Below are 8,021 nucleotides of genomic sequence, written 5' to 3'. Positions count from 1 at the left end.
TAGGATTCTTGTTCCTCATCTTCACATTTTTCCACTATTTTAAATGATTCCACAGATAAGACATCCTCTAAACATAATGTAGAAAAGTTCTTGACTAAAAGACATTTCAGACTATCATGATTTTAGACATTCAGAATATTGCATGTACAGAAAAGGTTAAAAATGGGCATACAGAGATGTTAGGTGGTTCCCTAAAGAGGGCTTGAGTTCAAGCAACTCATTGCCTAAAACCGTGGTCTGCCGACTCGGATATATTATTATACGCTGACTTAAGTGTCGTATGGCGTATCAGATTCAGGAACTCCAACCCTTGAGGCATACTCTGGTTGGAGGCTTCCCCGCTGAGTTAATGGAGGATTCCATATCACCCGTAGAATATCATACTTGTAGGGGATACCACATCACTCAAAAGTAATACGAAGATCAAAATTTGAAAGTTACAGACAGGTTATATGTTTTCCAAAAGTGCCTATGTGTTTTTAGAAGCTATTTTATACGTGATGTGTTGATGAAAATTGCTCTCATCTATTATAGATATGTTCAAATACTTTATTTTAGATTGCTTCATGTGCCATTACATTTGTGCTTACCCCCTCTCCTTCTGGGTTTTGAGACACAGTCTAGGCGTCCAGATAAATAGTAAATATTTTAGATCGCAGAGCAGATTGTACAGGGGTGAGACTTCTATATTCCAGAAGGCCTGTTTACTTTCAGATATTTATCTTTAGTCATGTTTTAGTTTACTGGGGGCCTTGTCCCAGTTTTCAGACAGTTTTGTTTAGTTCATAGTAAAGATTTCACAGACTGAGTCAGACATTATTATTATCCAGATATATTTTAGATTTCAATTTTTCAGTATTATGATCATATTTAGACTGACTATGTTTCCATATTAAATTTCTATTTCCATATTATCTTTTATTATATGAATATTTTACATGTTTACAAGATAGACAGAGGGCATCCCAGGCCTTCATGGTTCAGGAATGCTCGTCACGGCCAGGGCCCCAGTTCGGGTCATGAGTATTAAAGAAAGGTAGGATCATTGTGGTCCCTAATGAGAAGAATGAGTTAGTTCATATGAGATTAGTCATGGGCTGGAGAGTTTGAATGGACTATCAGAAACTGAATACTTAGAGTCAGAAGGACCATATTTCTAAGCTATTCATGACCAGATATTAGACCGTACTGCCATAAATATTGGTATTGTTTTCTTGATGGTTATTTGGGGTATAATAAGATCTCTATTGCTTTAGAAGACAACGACAAAATCACTTTAACTTGTCCATATGAGATGTTTGCATTTAAGAGGATGCATTTAAGTATTTGTAATGCTCCAGCAACCTTTTACTGCTGCATTATTCCATTTTAATAATGTGTTGAAAGATACAACTGAGATCTTTATAGATGAGTTCTTAGTTGTGGGTGATTCATTTGATGATTTCTTGGAAAGTTTTAAAACACACTAGTTTCTGGCCCTTGGAAAATTCTTGAACTTTAGGTTCACCATCCTAGTAACGACTCTTCATATGAGTCGTATGGTATAGGTACGGGTTAGGTAGCCTTAGTCATTAGGTTTCCAGTAGGTGGTGGTTGGGTTTTCTATCTTGGTGATGACTTAGGGGTACGAGTCATTAAAGGTGGTGAGGGGTCATTAGGATGATCCTTAATCAAATAAGAAACTTAGTGACTTAACTTGTCTCTAAGTACGAGTGACTCACTAAGAACCGTGATGATAGGCTACGAGTAGCAGGGTTAAGTCGTATGTTATCCAGTGTCCAATCCCTTAGATTATGCCTTGGATATGACTAGTCCATATGAGTTGTATGGTCTGGTAATGATTCAGGTCATGAAGTCGTATGGTGGATAGTGTATGGGTGTTCAACTCACTTTTTTGCTGATGTCTCAAGGTTATGAGTCGTATGTTGTGGTCACGAGTCAAGGGGGTCGACTTGTAACCACCTGCGGCCCTTTTATAGATTTAAACTGGGGGCACTTTGGGCATTTCCCACTAAAAATAATTTAATCCCCACATCCCTATAATACTTTTAAGTCATTCATTGCCCACTTTAAAAGATTAAACATCCTCTTTACTCTCTCAAAATCCTCTTACACATAATTGCCTAGGGTTTCTCCAGAGTGGTCATCTAAAGGGTTAAGGATCAATTTCTCTCTGTGAATATTCATAAGTCGGGCATGTGATTCTTCCCTCATTGTTAGTCCACTAAAATCATATGTTTAAAACATTTTTCATGAGTCATTAATTGTAGTTTTGAATACCAAGGTTGATTGTTTGATTAAATACTATTGGGTATTGCTTTCTCATAATTTAATTTATGATTATTCATTTTTTAATAATGGTTTTACACATGTGGGTGTATTGTAATTGTGGTTTAACTAAAGGGTCATGTTAAATACTAAATATAATGGTTTATGAATTTAATAATAGCATGCCCTTAACCTATTTGTGAAATGATCATTGACAATGATTTTGTCACATAGTTTAATTATTCTTGGAGTCGTCACATTAAATAAATGGATAAGCAAACTTGAATTGGTTTTGGTTGGTTTCATATGATTTTGGAGAGGCCTTGGTGGTTATGGTTTGATTATAAATATATTTGGTCAATTACAAACGATGGAGTCTAATTTGGTGAAATGCTTTACATGGCATAAGGTAATAGACTTACAAACTCTAATTTTGGTATGACAATACCAGTGGTTAATTCCTAATTAAAACACTCCTTGGTAAATAGTTGGGAATGTATAAATGATTTAATATGTGGTTAAAGAGGTTAGGTAGCAAACCCGTAGAAGGTAGGGGTCCCGGGGGGCTGACACTGGAAACTCATGTATGTCAATATATGGGTGGTCTTAGTAACCATGTTCATTATGTCACACCTTATATTTTTGAGATATACTAGTCATCTCAGGTTTTTTTCTCAAGTCGTGCAGCTAACATGTGTTTTGCGGAGAAATTTTGACTTTTTGAAGAGAGTCGCCACTTAATTTTTGAAAAGGAATTAAGAAACCTTTATAAAACATTTTAAATAATTCAAAATAGATAAATCATTTTAAGTTAGTGATTCTAGATAAGCCGTTCCTATTAACGTTTTAGGAAGGTGTTAGGCACCTAAAACGTTCGGTAACTTGCAGTTATCCGGACTATTTGAAAATCATCTTTTGATTAATTTCGAAAAGATTAATTTGTTGAAATAGTGATTTGATTTTTTTTTAAAAAAAAAGACTTGTGTAAAATAGATTTAGGCGACTTAGTAGGGATATTAGCTAAGTCTAAACAAAACTAATAAACAAATAAACACATAAAAGGGGAAGAGAGGAGAAAGTAAAGGATTTAGGCCATTAGGCCCAAATTAATGAGACCTGTCCTAGTCTAGTAAGGCTTCCAACTCATTTCACCTGTCCTAAACTATTTTTTGAGCCTTTGGCTCAAGTCTTGCTCCGCCTATATTAAATACAACTTTGTCTTCGAGGCCAAAATGAATGAATAAATAAATGACTAAATAAATGAATAAAAAGAAGACAATAATAAAAATTGACTTTCAAGTCTTTTAGTAACCTCATCAAATGGTTTTGACCCATTTTCCTTCTTTTTCTATCTTCTAGCACCCGCACGCCATGTAATGGACCTTGGGTTTAAACTTCGAACTTGACTCGAAGTGTTGAGCCTCATTTACCCATTACGAAATGCAAGAGGAGAGGAGTCCATTTGAACTCGAGATATATTTTTTTGCATGCAAAGAAAAGATAAAGAAATTAATATATGTTCGAGGCATAAAAGTGACATATTTCAAATTAAAAGAAACTATCAAGAACCAATTTTTGAATGACAAGAATAAGCACACTTGCACAAGAATGACAGTCAACAAATAAAAAAGGCAAAGCAAAAGTTTCACAATCATACTATGCATGAGTCAAAAATATCCAAATAATTTTATTTAGCCGCAAAAATTTGAACTTTCTTATCATTTTGAAAAGACAACATGCGAACAAAGAAGAATAAACATCTTAGATGAAAAATAAAGCTAGCACTTCATATATTACATGAGGATTTTGGAATCCATTAAAATAATTAGTAAGCAAATGACAAATCCTTGACTTAACTAATTACTATTTTTACTAAGGCGCAACAAATAATATTAACTATTCTTCCAACATAAAATAAACAAATTTACATGCTAAAAAAACATATCTACCAACAATAAGTTTAAACAAGACATGGGTATTGTTTTTCAAGTAATGATCTAAACTTTATCCAAAATAATCAAAGAATAAAGTAAGAAAAGAGAAACAAGCAATATTATCTATTCTTTTCAACCTGAAGGAAATAACTTTACATGCTAAAAACAAATATATCTACCAACAATAAGTTTAAACAAGACATGGTTATCGTTTTTCAAGTAAAGATCTAAAATTTATTCAAATAATCAAAGAAAAAGGTGAGAAGGCAAAACATTCAACATTAACTATTCTTCTAAACATAAAGAAAATAACTTTACATACTCAGAACAAATGTGTGCAACAACAATGTGTTTGAAAAAGCATAAATACATCTTTTAAGCAAAGATTGAAATTTTATCTAAAATAATAAAAGAACGAAGTCAACAAAGACACATACAACTATTACTAGCTCATTTTTATATCATGAACATGAAAATAATTAGAATAGCGACACCACAACGTCCTAGGGCCTTCAAATCCATCTACAACATACAATCCCAATAAATAAAATTATATCTATGAACTACGAAGAAGAAAAAAGATGAAGAGAAAAACGATAATAAAAACTAAAAGAAAAAAGAAGGTGTGCTTACCTTTTGGGGGATAGCAAAACGAGACTACGAGCTTCGTTGGAATCAACCACCACCGAAAAACATCGCCGGCAACTCAAAAATTTTGATTAGCCGATCAACTCTATGAAACAAAAAAATTTTACTAAATAAAAATAACTATTTTTTCTCAAAAGGAATTTTTCACCTTTATAGCCCTTTTTCTTCTTCCTTCTCCCCTCCTCTCTCTACCAAAGTAGTGGTAGTATTTATAAGAGAGAATGAGTTTTTTTTTTTTCCTTTTCCACCAATGTGGGAGAAAAGTATTTATACGAAAGGATAGAGATTTATTTCTTGTCATCTACCAATATGGGACAAAAAGAATTTAGGAGGGTTTTTGGAATGTAAAAATTAAAGATAAGGTGAGGTGGAAGATAATGTGGGGGAAAATAGTACAATATAGTATAATCTTTGAATTTCAAAATTGGAAAAGGACAAATTTGGGGGGAATAGTACAATTTGAATTTATTTTTTGGTGGGAATTGGATAAAATTTATTAGAGTTCTTGAGAATTTTGGGGTTATTTAAAATATAACCCCAATTGAAATTTAAAATTTAGCCATATTTATTTATTTTGACCAAATTAAAAATTAATTGACGAATTGCATTGCAATCATGATCAATTTTCAATTATGGTCAAATCTTTTAGATTGGCTAAATTAAATTAAAATTCAATATGAATTAATACCTTTTTTTTAACCCGAGCTTCTTGATTTAATAAATGAATGCATATTTATCCAAATAAATTATTTTTGAGAATAAATTATATTAAAATTAAGATTTTAATCATTTGAATTTATTTTCAAGATAATTCTTAACTAAATCCGATATTTTATAAAATAAATATTTAAGTAACAAATTGTATAATCTCGTATAATTGAACACGATAGTATATAATCTCTACTTAAAGTGACAAAATCACGTACGAAAAATATTTTAAGTTTTTTTTTATTTGGATGAAATAATTATTTTGGTTTATTAAAAATTGAAGAAACTCATGATTTAATTTAGTCGTGGAGGGCAAAATTAGGTGTCAACAGCTTCCCCCTCCCTTTGGGTAGGGTGGATGTAAGTAACCCTGAGCAAAGGGAGGTTGACGTTCCTAATTTTTTTCCGACCATAGATTCGAATCTGAAAGAGGTTGGTTTTCCCATGAGTTTCATAGAGGTTTCCTACATATCTCAGGTTACATGAGAATTCAGGCCACTTGTAGTTAATAGAGCTTGATTTAAAGCACGATTTTTAAAAAATTCACAAGTTATCTCAGTTTTAGAGTGTTTGATAAAATTGAGAAACTAGGAAATAAAGGGATTAGGGGGAGTTTTGAATGCAGTCAAGTTTTCTACATAGATCCCAGCCTACATATCCCCAATATTTTAGGGAATCAGACTGTTTGTAGTTCGACTCACCGGTAGAAAAGATTGTCTCTATTTCAGATCATCTTTGGCTCGGAATGAGTGACAAGTTGATCGAGTTGTAGAAAAGAGGCATGTAACCTCTTGAACATGAATGTGGGATCCTTCACATACATAGTCAAGAACTTAGTTGGACATAATTTCCAAAACTCTAAGTGTGTTGCAATCTAAATTTGAAAAAAAGAGAAGGTTATCCTTGGCATGAGTTTAAAAATATCTCGAAGGTAAAGCTGAAACCAGAATATCTTGAAATACCCACATACCTTCTAACAGGGGTATGGTTGGATAGTGGTGGTGATTATCTTTTATCTCACCTCCAAAGAGTTTGACATCCCTCTTTAGACTATGTCCCATTTTGCTTCTAAGAAAGAGTTCCACGTTGTGCTGCGTCCTACCTGAAGTCGTCTGCACCTGTGGTTTTTATTTGAGATTTTCATCCTCTCAGATTCTCTCAATAATTCCTCTGGCAAAATGTGTTAGTGTTAAACATAATTCATGAAAGAGATAAGTAATCTTTTACTATATCTCCACATAAGTTGTGGCCTGAAAAGCGAAGCCATCCTTTATTGTACCTGTTTGGTAGGAAATAACTCGCAATAACAGACACAACAACCTCCTTGGTTGTTGTATAATTAGCTCATCTGTCAAGCGAATATGTTTTCAAAGTGGGGTGGCCCTTTTGGTTACCTATATCACTTGTTGTATGTGGCATGATAACCTCTCTGGTTGTAGCCAATGATCGATTTATAAATTTTCCCTAAATTGTCAATCTTCAGATGATCTTGCGTATTATTTGATATTGGATATAAGGCGACTTATAGATATCCTTTGAATTTTTAGCTTTTAGGTAATCCTTCACATCATCCGACTTTGGATAAGAGATGACTTACAGATATCCCTCTAATAGCGAGCTTTCAGGTGTTCCTACACATCATCCGACCTTGGATACAATATGACTTATAGATAATCCCTCAAATTGATCGTCTTTGGGTAATCCAGCACAAAATCGATATTGGATATGATGCGGCTTATAGAGAACCCTTGGACGTATCAATTTGACAATCTTGCATATCCTCCGGTAAGGATTTAGTTGCGACTTACGGATAACCTTTGAACTATCAACTTTTGGGCGATCTTGCACACTATTCGATTAGGATATTATTATGGATTTCGGATGGCCTACAGGCTACCAACTCATCGGTGATCTTGCACACAATCCTATTTCAAATAATATGACTTATAGATGAACTTCAAATTGTCAATTGCTAGGAAATCTTCTATATCATTCATCCTTAGATAGCAACCTAAAAGCGTCCCTCCAAATTGTGTGCTCTTAATGTATCCAGATGCTGATTTATGAAAAGATGATGATATCCTCGACGCCAATATTATGTCTTACGTGTCAACAGATATATTGAATGCTGATGATATCCTCGATTGCAGCATTATATCTAGCGTGTCGACAGATATATTGAATGTTGATAATATCCTCGATGCCAGTGTTGTGTCTAGCATATCGAGAGATATATTGGATGTTGATGATATCCTCTACGCTAGCATTATGTCAAGCGTGTCGATAGATATATTGGATGCTGGTGATATCCTCGACGCCAGCGTTGTGTCTAGCGTGTCGATAGATATATATTGGATGCTTATGATATCCTCTATGCCAGTGTTGTGTTTAGAATGTTGACAGATATTGAATGATGATGATATCCTCGATGCCAGCATTGTGTCTAGCGCGTTAACAGATATT

Source organism: Capsicum annuum, chromosome 3 (assembly GCF_002878395.1).
Source record: "Capsicum annuum cultivar UCD-10X-F1 chromosome 3, UCD10Xv1.1, whole genome shotgun sequence".
NCBI classification, from domain to species: Eukaryota; Viridiplantae; Streptophyta; class Magnoliopsida; order Solanales; family Solanaceae; genus Capsicum; species Capsicum annuum.
The sequence above is the reverse complement of the archived record's forward strand: the minus strand, read 5'-3'. Positions refer to the sequence as shown.